Below are 19,785 nucleotides of genomic sequence, written 5' to 3' on the forward strand. Positions count from 1 at the left end.
TAAGCAAATAAGACATGATAACAGTAAAACCTCACTAAAGCTCAGCAACAACCTGAATCAGGGTGGCAGCGCTGGAAGCCACAGTCTAGGAAACTGAGACTACAGGTCAGCAACCCAAAAGTGATGACCGGTGAACGAATTGACTTCACAACGATGAAGATCATAAGTGGAAAGTGCTGCGGTGAGGGGATGGTGAAAGACACACGATGTTGCTAGCCACTGAGCAGTCACTACCCCTTCCGCAGCCTTTCCAATACGTGGAGGGTCTGCAGTAAGAACAGCAATGGGGGCTCTGGAAAAGACAAATTGAAAGCTACCAGGCTTCAGGTTTACAAGGGAAAACTCCAAAAAACCCTATATATTTTTATATGCTGTGCTGTGGGGTAGGGGGCATAGCTGATGATGTCCAGGCATGGTAAGGTGTCAAGGAAGCCTCAGCATCATAAGACAAGGTTATGGGGACCCTTGATAAATACTCCAGCTCCAAGAAGAATTTGGTTATAGAAAGAGCAAAATTCAACCAGAGAAATCAATGGCCAGGTGAATCCATTGATTCCTTCATTAATGATTTATATCAATACCTGCAGTTAAAGAGCCTTAGAACATGAAGTAATTTGATACCGCATCGTAGTTGACGTGCTCGATGATGTGCTGTCTGATTTGTTGCAATCCAAAGAGGATTTGATCCTAGGGAAAGCCAAACAGATTGTGAGGCAGGCCGAGTTGCGACACCAGAAGCGAGGTGTAATTCAGGGCAACATCGAGGCTCAGGAGGACTTGGTCCAGTATGTAGGCCCTAGGTTGGGAGCCCTGCCCACCGAAAAACCCATGAGAAAGCCTGCCAAAATAATATCTATAGATGCATCTTTAATCACCTTTTCAAAAAATTCAATCAGATTCATTAGGCATGATCTATCCATTACAAATCCATCCTGGCGCTCTCTGATCAGCTTAAAATTTCCAAGTCATTTGTCAGCTAATCATAGACTCTATTAACCGATGTTAAGACAACAGGTCTATAATTCCCGGGTTTCCTACTCTCACCTTTCTTAAATAGCAGTGTGACTTGTACAATTTTCCAATCTAAAGTAATGGTTTCCAAATTGATGCAATTTTGCAGATGCCCTAACCATAATCTTCCAAAGTTCTCAATTACTTCCTTTAACACCCTGGAATGGAAAACATCTGGTCCTTTAGTGCCATTCTTTTTTACGTTACTGTTACTTTGCTTGCATTAATTTTGTTGAGTCCCTGTCTCTGATTCAATATTAGTTTCCTTGGGTTGCCTGACATACTGACTTCTACTGGAAGCACTGATCAGAGTAATTATCAGCAGACCATGTCCTTACTTGACAATATCACCATTTCAAGGAGGCCACATTGCTTCTGAAGATCATCTTTCTCTAATATTATTGTAAACCTTTATTGTGTTGATCTCAATAGTCTTTTCAACTTTCTTTTCAAATTCTGTTTTTGGAGCTTTTGCTCTGTATGGTCACCTTTTGTTGCTCTATTTATATTTCACAGTCACCAGGATCTCTGCTACTTTTTTGCATTTTTGTAAACCTTTTCTTTTAATTTTATGTTGTCTCTTTAGTTGTCCATGGCTGTTTTTTTTGTTGGCAGGTAGAACTCTTGCCTCTTAGGGTATAAACTGGATCTGTATCGCATTAATTTTTAAAAATACTTCCCGATGATTGTCTGTGCTTTTACCTATTAACAGATTTGCCCAGTTTATTGCAGACTGTCTCAGTTTCACCTCAGCCTTGTCTAAATCTCAAATCTTTTCATGTTTCTCCCTTTCAAACACTGCATTGAATGTGATCATATTATTATCACTATTAGATAAAAAGGCCAGATCATATATATTATTTATATCTACTCTTAGTTTGTGATAAGTTTTTTATTTTTTTGTATGCTAACTTGCAATGAGCACTAACACACTGAGCAAAATTTTTAAATAGTTACTGCCTCAAGCATCTGGGAGCCACTACAGGCATTGCCCCTCTACATTAAATTCTACTCTCACTAAAGTCCCCACATTTGCACTCTGAATTTCTTCGTATGGAGTTAGTAGCAGAAAATTTAGAAAGTCATAATACAATGAGACAGAGTCAACATGGTTTTGTGAAAGGAAAATTGTGTCTGACAGATTTATTAAAATTCTTTGAGGACGTAGCAAACAGGTTGGATAAAGGGAAACCAGTAGATGTAATATATCTGGATTTCCAAAAGGCGTTTGATAAAATGTTATGGCACAAGATAGCATTGGGGGTGATATACTAGCAGGATAGAGGATTGGCTACCTAACAGGAAATAGGGAGTTGGGTAAATGGATCATTTTCAGGTTGGCAAATTATAATGAGTGGATTACCACAGGGATCAGTACTGGATTCTCAATTATTTGCAATCTATATCACAGAATTGTTATGGCGCAGAAGGAGACCATTCAGCCCATCGTATCTGCAGCAGCTCTCCAAATGAATATTTTGTCTTAGTACCGTTCTCCTGCTTTTTCCGCATAATCCTGCACATTGACCAGGATTTTCCATGCCCTCCGGTGTCAGGCATATTCAGTGGCATGAGTGGACAATGTGGCGAGAAAGCAAAAAATCGGTTTCATGATGTTGTGGAACCAGTTTGCGATCATCCGCTCCTCCAGCCGATGGCGGGCCATATTCCCTGCCATCGGACATCAGAAACATCATTGTATTACATTAGCATACCATTATAAGGCCAGCCCATTGGACTCATCCACCACCACTCCCCCCTGCACCCCACCACCTCCCAGCACCACCCCACCACCACCCCCCCACCACATTGGATCGTCTGCTCACATTGGCGGGAAAACATGCCGATGTGTTTCACGACAGCATATATAGGGCGTGCACCTGGCGAGCTGCACTTCACTCGGGACATCAAGGTTTGTTTGCCTATCTTGTTTTGGTCAGCACTCGCAGTCATCAGTGCCAGGCTTCACAGGCAGCACCACATCACTTTTAGGGGGCTCACGGCAGGACTCTACCTACCAGATCAGCCATAGGTGGGTGACTTTTCAACGGCTGCAGATCAGGGTCTTGCTTGGGGAAGGGGGAGAAGTGGTCTCAGGCAAGGGAAGAGGCTGCAGGACGAGAGCTGTACTGGGGAAGGAGGATATCCCAGGGTGTGTGGGGGGGCATAAGTTGACCTGTGCAAGTGACCTCAAGATGATGAGGGCTGAGGAGGCAGCCTCCAGAGGAGATGAGGTCAGGTGAGGGTGTGTGTGTAAGAAAGGGTGGTGATGTCCCTTGAGCTGGTAGTGAGTGAGATGCCAGTGAATGTGTAATGGGCTTGAATGTGTGAGTTTAGAGTGATGAGATGGTTGCCATACCCTGGTTGTACGGATGAGATCATTCATCCTCTGCCTGCATTGGATGGCCAAACACTTCTGTGCAGCATTGGTACTGATCACCACTGCCATCAACTACCAAGCCGGAGTGGTAATGTAGCTGCCCCTCCTGCGGCCATAGTGAGGTTAGAGATGTAACTCTTTCGAGTACAAACACGTTTCCATCTGTTCCTATTCAGATGAAGTTACATTGTTTCATAGTTTGCCATTGTGAGATTTGAACTCTTGATCTTGGGGTTACAAACCCAGTACCATAACCACTTGGCTATTTAGAGGGCACCATAGTGGCCTCCATGGCATCCAAAAAACGCTTGAGAGCTGCAGTCTTCTTCCCCTTTGGGGCCGTGTGCTCTTTGCTGCAGTCCTGGGCTGGAAGCACTGAGTGCAGCTGTACTTTAAATATGGTGCCTGTGTAATGAAGCGGCGAGGTGATGGCTGGCAGGCAAATGAAAGCCTGGCCGCCATGGAGACAACGTGTTTCCTGGGAATGCATAAGTAATGCATTGTGTTTTGGACAATACGGCATGAAAACCCACCATCCTAGTGCCCGCTGAGCGAAATATCGTGAGAATGCACGATGACGTCAGGACGCCTGCCTGGCACCATCGTACACTATTTTACTCTCGTTCAGGTCAGGCATCCACTTGCCCGATGAGACAAAAATTCTGCCCAAAGACTCTGCTTCCACCACCTTTTCAGGAAGAAAGTTCCAAATACTCACAACGCTCCGACTGAAAAAAATTCACCTCATCTCTTTTTTAAATGGGTGACCACTTATTTTCAAACAGTGACACTTGGAGGACTGCTAGGGATCAGGCACCTGTGAGGCCCGAGTCAGATGATGACCCTCTGGATTCGGCCTTCCAACTCATCATGGAGAGTCAGCAGAAGGTGGGGGAACATCACGCAGAGCTGTTGGAAGCCCTCAACAGAGTGGCATGTGAGACGGAGGAGTGCGTCTACCTGCTCTCTGATGAAGTGGTGCCCACATCTGCGCTTATGGATGTCTCCAAGGGAAGGATGGCAGACACATGGCCCAGCAGAACACAGAGATGCACTCCATCACCATAGCCATGGATGAGTTCTTGCAGTGGTAACACAAGAGGCATACTTGGCACCTTGACAGCCCTCCAGGTGCTCCTTCCCCTAAAGGAGTCAGGCCAGGGCCCTCGGGCACCGAAAGGACAGCCAGGCCCCTGGTCATCCACCCAGGAATCTCAGAGGCTGTTCCCCCACTCCGAGTCCCCTTTGGTTGTGACCCCCATCAACATCATCCTCTGTCACCACAGAGGGAGCAGTTGGCTGACAGGAGGACAGCCAAAGGAAGCCGGGGTCCTCAAGGCCTCGGCTCTCCAGAGGACACATGCCAAAATCATCAGAGGCAACAGGGCCAACCATTGCACAGCTGTCTCCACCCCTCCTGCAGATGCCAGGGCAGCACCTAGAAGTAGGCCTAGAAAAGTTAAGAAATTCTGATCTTAAGTGTTTGCATGGGTGAACACATTTTGTCACTTTATAATCTGGAAATATATTCACTTTCACTGAATAATGTGCAATGGTGTCTTTCAGCTTCAGCTACAGGCTTCGCAAATCCACCAACTGCATTCCACACCAAAGCCACCCCCCACCTCCCCGCCCCACTGGCAGTTCAGCTGCATGCAGCTGACCCATGAGTGATTCTGGAGGGTGAAGTGTGTGTGTGGCAGGGCCCTTCAGAGCCTTGTACAAGCACACTCTCACGCACGCAAATCCTTCCTCCATCACACTCCTCTCACGTCCCAAGCATTTTCAATGCTGTCTGCTGGGGTTCACTTTCAGTTGTCCATCTGAGCTGAGCTGATCTGCAGCTCCCCCCACCCACTGATTGCATTCCCATGCAGCATCTGTTCTCACCCAATTCGAGGCTCCATTCATTTTAGATTTTGCAAAATGGAACTGGTGAAGTATGTCTTTAGCTCCCCATCCTTTCCCCTCCCCCAGCCACCCATGTCCTTTCTCCCATCACTGTTGACCTCCCCACCATCACCTACCAGCCAGAACCCTTTTCTTTCCAGAATATCCAAGTGAACGTACACATTCCCTACCTTCCTGGGAATCCCACCCCAATCCATGGTAATCTCCCCGACCACCTCCTTCCCATTCCGGGGGTCCGTGTCTGCCTCCAAGTTCCAGCCAACCTCCCTCTCCATTCCTTCTACTACTACCATCACACCCTCACCCTCCCACACCTCCAGCTCACTCTGCCCTGTCTCATACTCACCATTCCCTCCCAACATGCCCACCCTGATTTCACTCTCCGGAGGCAGTTATTGAATCGACAGACTCCTCCCTTGCACGTTCAGCTGAACACCCTCCTCTTACTCCTTCCTCCACTCTTACTCCTTCCTCTCCCTTATCCCTGGCACTCGGTCCGAACTCCAACCTGCTCCGAACTCCTTCCTTCACCCAATGTCCTGCTCCTTTCTCCACCCGACGTTCTTCCCCAATCCGAACTCCTTACCCTGTTCGACCTCCTTCCCTTACACCTTCCTCCCCACTTATACCTACCCTCCAGTTGCGGCATTCTCCCACGTTACACTGTCCTCTCCCACTGTACTCCCTGCTCCCCTCCCAAACTCACCCCCACCCCCGACACCATCATTCGCTCGCAGTACAGAGGGATCTCAGTGTCCTGAATCACAACAAGTTAGCATGGAGGTACAGCAAGTAATTAGGAAGGTAAATGGATGTTGGCCTTTATTGAAAGCGTGGTGGGAGGGCGTGGGTGTGGGTGGAATATAAAAGTAGGGAAGTCTTGCTACAATGGTACAGTGCATTTTTGAGACCACATATGGAGTACTGTGTACAGCTTTTGACTCCTTACATAAGGAGGGATATTCTTGCACTGGAAGCATTTCAGAGAAGGGGTGATTCCTGGGGTGAAGGGGTTTGTCTTATGAAGAAAGATTGAGTAGCTTGGGCCTATACTGATTGGAGTTTAGAAGAATGAGAGGTGATTTTATTGTAACATATAATTCTGAGGGGGCTTGACAGGGTTGATGCTAAGAATATGTTTCCCCTTGAGGGGGAATCTAGAACTAGGGGATGCAGTTTAAAAATAAGAGGTCTGCAATTAAGACAGAGATGAGGAGGAATTTCTTCTCCCAGAGAGTTGTTAGTCTCTGGAATTCTCTTCCACTGAGAGCAGTGGAGGCTGAGTGAATGAATATATTCAAGTCCGCGTTAGACAGATTTTTGACTTACAAGTGTGATGCAAGTGGCAAAGAGGAGTTAAGGCCACAGCCAGAGCAGCTTAATGAATGGCAGAGAAGGCTCAATGGGCCAAATGGCTTACTCCTATTTCTTATCATCTTAGAAATACTAAAGTTGCAGCAACTAGACTCTGAGACATGTTAGTTAATAAGACTGGCAGCAGTTGGGATAAATTTATCATTCTTATGTTTTACGCTTGCAAAATAACTTTCCTTTCCCTAGTTGCTGTCAGTCGAGGCACTAGACCCAAGGAATCCATTGTGATTGAGTGTAAAGAATGTACATTTGCTGTTGATAGCTATTTTTGAACTGCTTAACTAACTCAATCCTTCTTTTATGGAAAGTGTACTCGTTGTAGGATCTCTAGTTACTAATTAACTTGGAAAAAAGACCTTGGCAATTTCCAAACTATGTCAAAACATTATATCCACAAGTGTTCCATTAAATAGGCTTTAGAATGATTTAAATATTATGGGTTTTGACTTCCTCACAGAGAACAGATTACTGGTCAGTGTCAGAAATAAGACCTGGAAACGTCCATAAGATGAATTGAATGAAATTAAAATAATTATGACCATATGGGTTAGAAATACACCAACATTTGAAACACTATCCAACCCTTTAATTATGTAATAAACCTCCATTGGATTGTCTCTAAGCCTACCCTGTTATAAAGTAAATAGCCAAAGTTCCTTCAGCCTGTCTGAATTGCTGAGGGTCTTTAGGTAGCATTCTTGCAGCTTTCCAGCAGATCTTTACCTTCTCAAGAGCGATTAGGGATGGAAAATAAATGCTGGCCTAGCCAGCGATGCCCACATCCCATGAATGAATAAAATAAAATTACCAAGGCCAGTATATCACCCACCACGATGGAGGAACTAACCTGAGCACGGTACTCCAGATGTGGTCTGACCTGTGACCTGAATGGAAACAGTATGATGTCCTTGTGATTTATTAAGAATGGTTTTGTGAATTTTAGCTACAAATTCTACAAATTCTCTAAAATTAGCCATGAACCTTCAGTAATCAGTGTACAATAACAACTAAAGGCTGAATTTTCATCCAATCAGGAGGGAGGAATTTTCTTGCCGAACCTGCCACCACCCAAAGCAGGCCTGAAGCCACAACGGAGGTAGGGAAAACCCAGGCAGGCAGTTTAGCAGGCCTGCCTCCATCTGCTGGGACATTGGCATCGTTCTCCTTGTGGTTATTGAGCCCTATGTCCCTCATCCTATCACCCACTACCCCCATGCCCATTCCTTTCCCTATGCCCCCTCCTTGCCCCCATGCAACCTCCATGCCCACTCATCCACCAGGTACAGAATTCTTGAGCCGTGTAATAACTGGTAGGCCAAATCTTCTGTGGAGTGGCAAGCATTGTTGGATTGCCACTCCACTCCTATTTTTCTAACCTTGCACCCGAGCTCTGCATTTCCTGCCCAGAGCTCCGAACTGGACCTCTTCAGAAATGTGGAGCCTACCTGTTCTGGAAATCCTTCCTTCATAGTGCAGGACCGTGGGGGAAGCCAAGTCATGCCCCTTTTTTATGGCACTAGCTGCCATATTCTGGCTAAGTAGAGAGTTTAAAGGTCCCAAAGCCGCTTTGAAAAGCTATTGTGAGAAAGTAAGTGTGTAAGGTAAATGGGTGAGGGGGTAGGGTGGGGCGGCTAGTTGGGGGTGGAGTGGTGGGGTGTAGTTGGGAGTGGGGGGAGCGCAGGCATAGTTGGGAAGGTTGGGGATGGTAGTCGGTGGGTGGGGACTAGTTGGCGGGGTTTGGAAGAGAGTCGGACAGTCAGGACAGTATTTGGGAGCGGGGATGGGTGGTGTTTAGTTTGGTGGGCAGATGGGTGGGCATGTGGGGGTGGTTGGTTCCGGGAAATAGTCGGGTGGTCGGGGGATTACTCAGTTCAGGGGAATCAGTAGTATAGTTACCCAGGAATGAGAACTGGTTTTAATCCTTCTAACGTTTCTTGGGTAACTATCCTACTAATTGAGTCAGAACTACCCAAAGTCTCAGAGTTTCAGAGGGTCCCAGATGCAGGGGAATTGCCTAACAGAAGTTGAAACTTCCTGGGCAATTCCCATGTAGCGTGTGGGGACTTCTGAGGGGTCCCCAGCTCATCTTCCGGAGTACCTCTGGGGTACGGCCATCCTGAGACCGGGAGACCTGTCTAATATTATTTTTAATTCCCTTCCCAATAAATAATATCAGGCTGATCAATGTGTAACTGTCTGGTTCCACTTTGAAAGTAAGCGCTAGATGAGTTAGCTCCATTGTAAGGGACCTATTCCTGACTCTATCGAGCTAGTGAAGATATGGGTAAAGGGCTCTAGTTGGCTTTGGATGCTTTTCCTGTTTTTCCAAACGTCAGATTTCAAGAGCTTTTTCTCTTCTCTATACCCAGTTCATTGCCCAGATATGATCATATTTGTGTCTTCCATAATTCAGTAAGTTTTAGCTTGTGGGCTTTGGGCCATTCTGTTTAACTTTGGGGGACATGTGATGACCCAAAGGTCATCAAATAGATTGCTGAACACAAACAATTATTGAGGCCCTACCCCCTACCTTATCAATCTCCTATTCCATTCTCTAAAGTTGTCATTCTTGTAGATAGTGGGCAACCATCTTTCATTACATACCTTTCTAATAGAATATCTTTCAGACAGTTAATGAAGTTAGAAACTTCCACTTCCTCTTTATTTGCTTAAAATGTTTTGGCTAACTTTATTTACCCATATCACTACATTTTATCTTACCAGTAATTCATGCATTAGTCACTCTGTCTTTGATTTCAGTGCAAAAAAACTACAAAAGCAAATTCATACCTTTTCCAACAAGCTATAAGGGTAAATGTGTGGCAAAGGGATTGAAGCAAAGTGGAAGGGGTTTTTATATGTTGCACCAGGCCCATTCTGTACACCTGAATTGGAAATTTCTGATGCTAACAATAACAAAAGCACTTCACTTGATCCTTACATTAACAAGCATAACATTTACATCTCCATTAAGCAATAACTTGCTTGAGTAAGGTTTAAATCTTTAGTCTGTGTCAAACTTTGTGGATGGCTCTGCGTAATCTAACATTGACATGGTTAGCCACAGCTCTGGTTCATATTATCCATTACTGGTCAATAAAAGCTTTAAGTGTAAAGCATACAGGTAGAGAACACTAAAAACTGAGATTCATGGGTTAATGTGCACTGTAGACATCATAGAAATCGCTATTAACTTGGCAATGTCTGAAACTATTGAATAATGCCACATGCTATTGTCCAATTGGTTAAGGTAGAAGTAGTAGCAATGCCTCGATTTTAAAATTGTCACCCTTGTTTTCAAATTCTTCCATAGGCTTGCCTCTTTCTTGCTCCATAATTTCCTCCAGCTCTAAAATCCTCTAAGAATTCCTCAATTCTCCAATTCTAGCCTCTTTCATGCCACCATATTTAATCTCTCCACTCTTGGTGGCTGTGCCTTCAGCTGTCTAGGCTCCAAGGCCTGGAATTCCTTCCCTAAATCCCTACCTGTCTGTCTTCCTAAAAGACAGTCCTCAAACCTTAGCTCTCTATTGAAGCTTTTGGTCATCTGTCCAGATATCTCCTTAAGCATCCTCGGCATCAAGTGAGGAGACAGTGGTCTAATGATAATGGGGAGACAGTGGTGTAGTGGTAATGTCACTGGGCTAGTAATCCAGAAGCCCAGGCTAATTCTCTGGGGCTATGGGTTCAAACCTCACCACAGCAGCTGGTGGAATTTAAATTCAATAATTAATAAAACCTGGAATTGAAAGCTAGTCTCAATAATTGTGACCATGAAACCATTGTTGATTGTTGTAAAAACCCATCTGGCTCACTAATGCCCTTGAGGGAAGGAAATCTGCTGTCCTTACCTGGTCTGGTGTGCATGTGACTCAGAGCCACAGCAATGTGGTTGATTCTTAACTGCCCTTCTAACATGGCTGAGCCAACTACTCGGGATAAGGGATGGGTACCAAATGCTGGCCTTGCTAGTGATGCCCACATCTGATGAAAGAATAAAACAAAAATGTGGTTGTAGCTAAATAGAGAAGCAAAGTGATGCTGATCTGGGGAAGTGAATCTTGTGCTGTGTTTCTTATTTCAGTTCTTCTGTCAGAGTTGCTTGAGTAGGAAGGTTAGCTACTTCTAGACCATCAGAGAATAAAGTATCTTCAGCCACTTTGTGTACCTCCTGTTTTAAAAGGCGTGTTGGCAGAAGCCTGAGAAAGCTGCTAGGAATAGTACTTAAATCAGGGAAAACCTCAAAAGGCTCAAATTAAATGGGAGAAAAAGCAATCAGCAGTACTGGGAGAGAAAATCTTACAGCTTTATATCAAAAAATTATTTATGATTATTCAATAACAGGAAGTGCTCCCACTCAACAAGAAGCATTTGAGCTTGAGAGATAGCTGGTCTGCAACTCATCACCAGCGTTTTACAGACATGAATGCCACAATTCTGGAATTTACTGACAACATTATTTGAATATCCACATGTGACCACACAAAGAGTAATTCAAGTAATCACGGCTTTGGATACCTAATCATTTGTTCAAGTATATTTGAAATGCCAAGAAGTTGTTTTTCAAAATTTTGCAAATTTTTTTTGTTGTGTAATTTATTCGTTTTTTCTGCGCATACTCGTATCTTTGCCAGTATTTATGATTTTGTTACTTAAGGGCAACTATTTCCAGAAGTAGACATTTACAGAGTAATTTTATGACTTTGTACTTCTGATTGGGCTCCTTGCCCACCAACTGCACACAATTCCAACCAGGAGATCAAATTGGAAAAATTACTTTTTTGTGTCAACTCCTGTGATGACACAAATCATGTAAACAAAATACAATTTATTTACATTTTTCGGTTTGTAATGATGTTCACCTCTTCCCTCCTGGCACCACTGATTTTTTTTTTGTTGGAACCCAGTCCTATGAGAACTGCTCATGCTCTCTTTATTTCCCTATTCCCAGGGTATAAAAGGGTGACATTATTTTGAAGATAATCAGAAATAATTAAAACACTTTTCAAAAAAGTAGCTGGCTTTGCCTTGTATTAAGTTGTCCTGATGTTGTGAAGGGCTCTGTTTCATTTCATCACTATCATCGGAGAAGGGCTATATGTGAAATGTTAACCTTCCTACTCTTTCAAATACAGCTTAACCTGCGTGCATTTACAACCAAGCCCTCTGGGTGCCAAGCTGGAGCTCTTATGCAAGACAGAGATTGGATACTACCAGGATGAGATGGAGCGATATGCACACTGTCCACAGAAGCATGGATGCCTAATCAACGTTTCAGTTTATTTAATATGTGAGGATGATATATAGGATCACTTCAGCTTCAGGGTGTGTGATTTGGAGAACAAGGGCATCTCAGGGACTGGGCCATTTCCTTCAGGATTGCCATCTTGTAGTTTCTGAACAGTTCAAGCGTTAGCTGCAGAATTGTCATTTTTTCTATCCATATTCCTTTGGAACGAGAGCAAGGGAAATGACGTGGAAAAACAGTATCTCTCTTTGCTCTTTGACCAGGGTGATGAGAGCCATGAGCAAGAAGCCTCACTTGGACACTTTTTCGCTCATCTCCACCACCCTGGAAACTCTGTAGAGAGACCATTGCCTTGGCATGATCCCTTGTCAGCCATGACCATTCACCCGGGAGGATGGAGGTTTGGAATCGTGAGCTGGCTGCCCTGCACCAGTCGTGCCCTTTGGAGGCAGCCGCCCCTCTCCCTCCCTTCATCCCTGCCTCTGACTGCAGCCGATGGCAAATGGCACAGAATGAATGGCAGCTCCACACCTTGCTGGGATCTCGATGTTGTGAGACCCATGAGTCGGGAGCAAACCTGCTGCAATGCAACTTAATCATAGAGAGGAGAACACAACTGAGCATTTCTGACATCCACTTGTCTCATAATCGGCCTTTAGTCATCCACTTGTGCTGACCTCGAACTCCACCCACCTGAAAAGACCCTCCTTCCACTTCGAGGGATCTCACTGACTGACTAACTGCGATGTCAAGTTATGTTCGGAAAAATGGTGTGCGTCACCTTTCAAACTCACTCCACCACCAATATCCTCCCCCTGTCACTCACCACCTTCCCCCCATCACCTTACATCCACCCAACGTCACCATTCCTCTCCCTTCAGTCACCACTGACCCTCCCCCATTACCATGGACCCTATCACGATCCACCTCCACATGCCTTCCCTCCCCTCAGAGCCCACAGCTGTTACCATCCCCTGATCCTGCCCCCTCCTGTTTTCAAAGCCAGATGTCTTGTTTCCCTCTGTGACCCATCTGATGAGACATTCCCCTCCAGACTCTCACCATGGACCTGCCACGCTACCATATCCCAGTCCACCCCCGACTGTAACTGTTCCCACTCATCACCAGCGCCCTAATTTCTCATTAATAACCATGTCCCTGCTCATGTGACAGAGCCACACGAGGGGACATGTTTCATTACATTTTTTTTTAAATTATTTTTTCTAATATCTCTTCATCTCCCTCAGGACCCGCCCTCTAAAACATACTCCTCCCCCCCTTTCCCAGACATTCATCCCCTCCCCCCTGATATTCCACCCACTTCCCTGGACACACTCCCCACTTTTCCTCTGTAAGCCTGCCTCCCCTGCCTACCCTTTGCTCCACCCTTCCACCCTACCCGTGCCCACCACCCCACCCCCACCCTTCTAGCCTTCACCTGACTCCTGTGTCCAGCCTTGGCACAGTGTTTGCTAATGACACTCGAGTGAAGTTATGCAAGGTCCCCAAGAAAGCAAACGCAACATCTGCTGACTTCCAAATCATAAAGAGATGAAGCTCACCAGGTGCACACTTCTTATTTACGGTCATAAAACAGACCATTCTAATTATCCACTGGCGGAGCACATAATTTGGTGAGGGAAGGTCATTCTGGAGAGTTGGCCGTTTTATGAGCATTCATGAGATGCAAATGAATGCACATGTGATCCCTGACATAGATCAGCGGGAAAGCCGAGAAACCTTCCAAACGAATTTTCTACCAATGGGAAACTGAATTTTACAATCATGCCAAATTTAGTGCCCCTGCCCCCCATGATTCCTGTTTCGGGTGGAAGCAGAAAATTCTGCCCAATGGCTTTGGTCTTCCCAAATTTCTTTGGGAGAAACTTTTCGTTCATCCAATACTTGATGTCAGGCAAATACCATGATAAATCAAAGGTATTGGAGGGATCGAGAGAGAGGGTGGTGAAGTAGAGCTGGATGTCATCAGCAGCTCAAGAAGGCAGCTCACCATCACCTTCTCAAGGGCAATTAGGGATGGGCAATAAATGCTGGCCAGCCAGCAATGCCCACATCCCATAAATGAATTAAAAAAAAGATGTCACATGGGACGACATGTAGATGAAGAAGGATAATTGGGGGTTCCAGAGGTAACAGGAATGGAAGAGAAGCCATTGCAGATGATTCTCTGGCAATGACTGTATGAATAAGAATGCAGTCCAAAGGGCAAAGCTGCCGCCAATCGGTCAGGTGGAGTGCATGGAGGTGGGTGGGGTTTCGGGCAGCCATGCAGTGAATTAAACTCTGGTCATCGAAGTGGTGACCAGTACTCTCGGCGATGTGTTAAGGGGCCTTCAGACTTAACCAGGACAGGTTCTTAGAACACCCAAGCTAACCCACGCATCTCTCTCTTTCATCCTGCAGGAGGAGTACATCAGGAACATGGAGCCAGGTGAACTAGCTGTAAGCCTCGTGGCTTACAGAGAGTGGAGACAACAGAGAAGAGCGTGGCAGAAGTGCCTGGCTGCGCAGAGGCAGGAGCAGCACCCTTAGTTGGAAGGGGCAGGTGGGGCTCCCACACACGCCGCTGAGGAGCCACAGCAAGCCATTGCTGGTTGGAGCCTAGCTAGACCCAGGGTCTATGGATGCTGCCTTTCATTTCTGCAGATGACCAAGAACCAGTGTCGCTGAAGACTGCACATATCTAGGGAACTGGTTGTTCGCATCTGTCAGCTACCGCAGAATTTGGCACCAGGTGACATGGAGGGCATCGACTGCTAGTGGCCATGAAAGTGACCATGGTGCTCAATTTCTATGCCAGTGGCTCCCTTCAGGGTTCCAGAGGTGATCTCTGTGGGATATCACAAGACTTCATGCATAAGTGCATCTATGAGGACATCATCTTCGCGAAGGCACACAACTTTGCACATTTTGCCCGGGATCATTAAAGCCAGGATGCCAGAACAATTGGATTTGCCCAGATCTCAGGTTTCCCACAGGTGCAGGGTACCATTGACTGCACTCACGTGGTGCTCAGATCTCCATCACAACATGCAGTCAACTATGTCAAACGCAAGGGCTTTCATTCATTGAATGTACAGCTATGTGCAACCACCACAAACACATTCTGCAGGTGTGTGCATGATTTCCAGGGAGTGTGCATGACCCCCACATTCTCAGTCGGTCACAGATGCCTGAAATCTTCCAGGGTCCACAGAAGCTGCAGGGATGGCTCCTCGGGGACAAGGGCTACCTGCAGAGGCTGTGGCTGATGACACCTGTGCACCGGCCTCAGACTGCAGCAGAGTGCCACTATAATGAGACTCATGCCGCAGTTCAAAACTTGGTGGAGCAAACCATGGGATGCTGAAGATGAGGTTCCGGTGCCTGGACCGGTCTGGTGGAGCTCTGCAATATAATCCACAGAGGTTGTCATGGATCTTCATCATCTGCTGCGCCCTTCACACATTGGCTGTGCAATGGGGAGACGAGCTGGCTAAGGAGGAGATGCAGGAGCTGGGCATCTCCTCTGATGAGGAAGATGTTGGCAGGAATGAGGGTGAAGAGGGCCTCGAAGGCAATAATAATGGTGATAAGGCAATTGCACTGACCAGATGATGCAGCTGCGCTCAGGAGGCCCTCATAGCTGCTAGATTTGTGCAGGTTGATGATGACATGCAGTGAAGAGTTGCCATAGATCCTCACATTGCGTTTGAATGTTTGATTTCAGTCTGGCTTATGGCAGCACAAATGCCCTTTGTGAGAATATTCCTGTCATAGAGATGCAGTGGGGCCCTTAATAGTCACTCAGTTCCAGGAGGGTGATGACGACATGCAGTGAAGACACTCCATAGACCTTCACAAAGCCTCTGTGAATGTTTTACTCCTGTATGGCCGAGGGCAGCTCGCTGGCGCTCTGTGATCAGGCTCAAGTCATGGAGATGCAGCCATGAAACTTTAAATGCACCTGATCCTTTGTCCACCTTCAGCACCTGACTCCTTCAGGAGCACAGCTCACTGGTCACAGATGCTGAAGAGATGGGGGGCCAGCCCCACCTTAAAGGTGCAGAGAGCACACAGAGAGAATGACAGAACTTTGCGACGCCTGCCCATGACATTCTGGCAGCAATGACAAGCACCATCGAGGTGCAGGCATCAGTAATGTGTCCAGGGAGTGTGAGGCTGGACCATCACTTTGATCTGAAGGCTGCACAGAGCACAGGGAAGAGGCCTTGGACTGAAACACCTGCCTTTATCTTGTGCAGGAACCAAGGTTTCACGTCTGAGTGATACAAACACTGTTCACCAGAACAAGGAGCCATAGGCAAGGAGACATTCTTGGGAGTTTATTAAGAAAGTGAACATTATGTACAAGTGATTAACACCGATGCCCGAGTTGTGCAACTACAGCTTCTTAATCGCACATCCACAGTGGAGGTGGTGGCAGCCTGTTGACTGCGACACCCCATCTGTGATGATCTTGGCAAGTGTTCTCTGGAGGGCTGAGACCTAGAGGGCCCCGGCCTACTTTCGGGGGCTTGCTGTGTGGCAGTGGCGCCCTCCTTCGCCTGTGGAGCTGGAGCTTCTGGGGACACAGAGGGTGGAGATTTGGATGAGCAGGACACTCCCGGAGTCACCTGGGGTGGATGGCCCCAGAGATGGCACCTGCTGGTTCTCCTCCCTATGGGTGCCCAAGTGCCCCTGGCTGACTCCTTGAGGAGAAGGGATATCAAGGTGAGATCGAACTGACCCCACTCCTCTCGCGTACACATTGTTGAAGGCCAACTATGGCATCAGCGATGAAGTTCAGTCCACGCAGCAGTGCAGGAATGACGTCCTGGACCAAGGTCTCCATGGTGGCCACCATCCCACCAGTGTTGACTTCGGTGCATTGGCATGCTGGCATTATCACCTCAGAGTGAAGACGGACGGACTACTCCATCGTGCTTTGCAATCTGAGGAGTGCAGAGGACATCCCTACCTGATGTTCCTGAGCTTGCCTTTGTAGCTTCAGCAACTGTGACATGACCGAGTCCAGAGGCTCGTCATCTGACTCGGACTCAGCAAATTTCTGGCCTCCAGCTGTATTCCATGTGCCGGAAACCTAAAAAGTCCTTTTCGCCACCTGCGGTGGGTCAGACAATGTGATGTGCTCACCAGATTGTGATCACGAGGCTACTCTAAAGCTAGGTCCCACTGAGGTATGTGTCTCTGCTGGTGAAGGATGTGGGCGAGCGCTGTGACGGGACGTCAGGGAGGGTGCCTCCAAATTCCTCTTCAGAGGTTTCTTCGGGGCTTGATTGGAGGCCCGGGGTAGTGGACTCCAGTTGTTTCCCAAATGTGCCTGCGGAAGCAAGGTGGGATAATTAGTGCATGGCTGTGGCCTGTGAAACAGGACACATCACTCACAGCATGCTTGTCTGATGAATGTTGCGTTGCTGGATCCTCGCTTGGCAGAGCAGCACCGACCTCATCGTCAGCACAGGAACTGTCCAGATCCTCGCCGGCCAGATGGATGTCTCTGTTTTCAATGTCTGTGAGGACCTTGATTTCAGGCATTCCTCCACTGGTTTGCAACCTCTCCCTCTTGCTATGTGGCAGCTTGTCCTGCATGAATGCAGATGGAGAAAGTGTAAGCAGGACGCCTGCCAGGCCAGATGATAAGTATACCTGGCTTGTGTTGGTGGTGTGTGGCCTCACAGATGGGATGAGGATAATAACAGTGTGTGAGAGAGTGAATGGTGATGTCCCTTGAACTGGCAGTGAGCGAGATCTCTGTGCCTGTGTGAAAGGTTTGTGAGTATGTGAGTTGAGAGTGAGAAGACTGACTTAGCCTGGCGGAATGGAAGAGATCATTCATCGATATTCAGCACTGGGTGGCTGTCCTCTTTTGTAGGGCGTTAGCGCTGACCAATGCTGTCACCGCCTCCCATGCCAGATTGGTGATATTGCTGCCCACCCAGCAGCCAGAGTGGGGTTACAGGACATCATGGTGAGCCTCCACTGCATCCAATAGTTGCTCGAAGGACTCGTTTTTAAACTGGGAGGAGCTGCAGTCGACTTGCCTTTCGGGGCCATGTCTTTTTTGCAGCAGTCCTGGGCTGGAAGCACTGAGAGGTGTGTGTGTGGCTGCACTTTAAGTATGGCGCCTGGTGTGAGGAAGCGGTGAGGTGATCTCATGGCAGGCGAATAAGAGCCCCACCTGCCATCAAAACAGCATGTATCCTGCGAATGTATAAGTAATGCGACGGAACTGGTACCTTATGGCATGAGAAGCCGCCAGCAGGTAAAACTTTGTTTCTCCTGCCCAATACCACACTTAGAGCAGAATCATCCCAGATTTGCACTATGTCTCCGGTATTGATCTGGAAGGAGGTAGAGGTAAAGAAATAAAAACTTTCACAGGCACTGGTAATGTGTGTCCCTCATACACCTAAGAGGATGGTCACCTGATGTGATAATCTCAGGAAACATTTCTCCTCTGTCAGGTCAAGGGAGTTGAGCCTTTGCCTGTAGGCCCTATTAGGTGGATAGGGTCTTCTGCGAGATTGACCTCCCTGTTGTCCCCTCTCTGCTAGCCACTTGCAGATCCCTCCACAGCACGGCCTTGCTGCTGCTGGTCCACATTCTCTTCCTTTTCCTCACATCAGCTGAGAGCAGCCATGGAATCAGAAATCATGAGTTTCTCTGTTTGAACAACTCCAGTCTCTTTCAATCACTCCCTCGCCAATTCTCATCAAACCACATCCCAGAAGGAACTGAGCTACTGTGAGCCATTAAGTCCAAATTGAGCTCCCAACTGCATTTAAGAGCCTATTTTAAATGTGGTAATAAGCATCCAATCAGCAGTACAGACCCACCAGATGGTGGCACTATGTATACTATCAGGAGGTATACTGGTCCTGGGAGTCATCACCATTGATGCAGTCCCCATTAAACCTCATGGCATCAGGTCAAACATGGGCAAAGAAACCTCCCACTGCCCCCCACCCCTGCCCCCCTCAGCTGATATCAGTGCTCCTCCAAATTAAACGCCACCAGGAAGAAAGACTGAGGGTAACAATGGCACACAATGTACTCTGGGTACAAACTTCAATGCCCATCACCCGGAGTGGTTTAGTAGCACCAATACTGAATGAGTTGCTGAGCCCTGAAGGGTGTAGCTTCCAGACTGGGCCAGCAGCAAGTGTTGAAGAAAGCAACAAGAGGGAAAACCTATTGACCTTGTCCTCACCAATCTATCTGTCGTACATTCAGCTGTTCATGACAACACTGGTAGGAGTGATTATCCTTGAGGAGATAAAGTGCCCTCTTCACACTGAGGACACATTTCATTGTGTTGTGTGGCACACATCATTGTCCACTGTCAAGGAAGACGTCAACTCAGGGTCGCAAGTTTTTGCTATGTGACTGAACAGGCCAATTCTCAACCCGCGGACCTTTGGGCACATGGGGCAGGGTGTGTCATGAGGTAGTGGGATCTGGTGCACAGGATTTGCTTCCTTTTCTTTCCTTCTCTGCCGCTGCTCTGCCTCATCATTAAGATGTTGTGACTCATAGTGTGATGCAGCTTGATGGACAAGTTGTTGCCATTTTGACTGATTAATAGGGAGTCTCCCAGTCATGAATGTCAATGGTAATGTGCTTCAAGGAGAGCTTCAGAGTGTTTTTGGAGCATTTGAAGTGGCTATTCACCTCATCAAAGGTCAGATACCCTCTGGTGTCAGTATTAAACATAGTCTAGATGGAAAACTCTTTAACATAAGAACAGGAGTAGGCCATTCAGCCTGTCAAGCCTGCTCTGCCATTCAGTAGTTCATGGCAAACCATCTACCTCAATACCACTTTCCCGCGCTATCTC

Source organism: Carcharodon carcharias, chromosome 5 (genome assembly GCF_017639515.1).
Source record: "Carcharodon carcharias isolate sCarCar2 chromosome 5, sCarCar2.pri, whole genome shotgun sequence".
In the NCBI taxonomy this organism is placed as follows: domain Eukaryota; kingdom Metazoa; phylum Chordata; class Chondrichthyes; order Lamniformes; family Lamnidae; genus Carcharodon; species Carcharodon carcharias.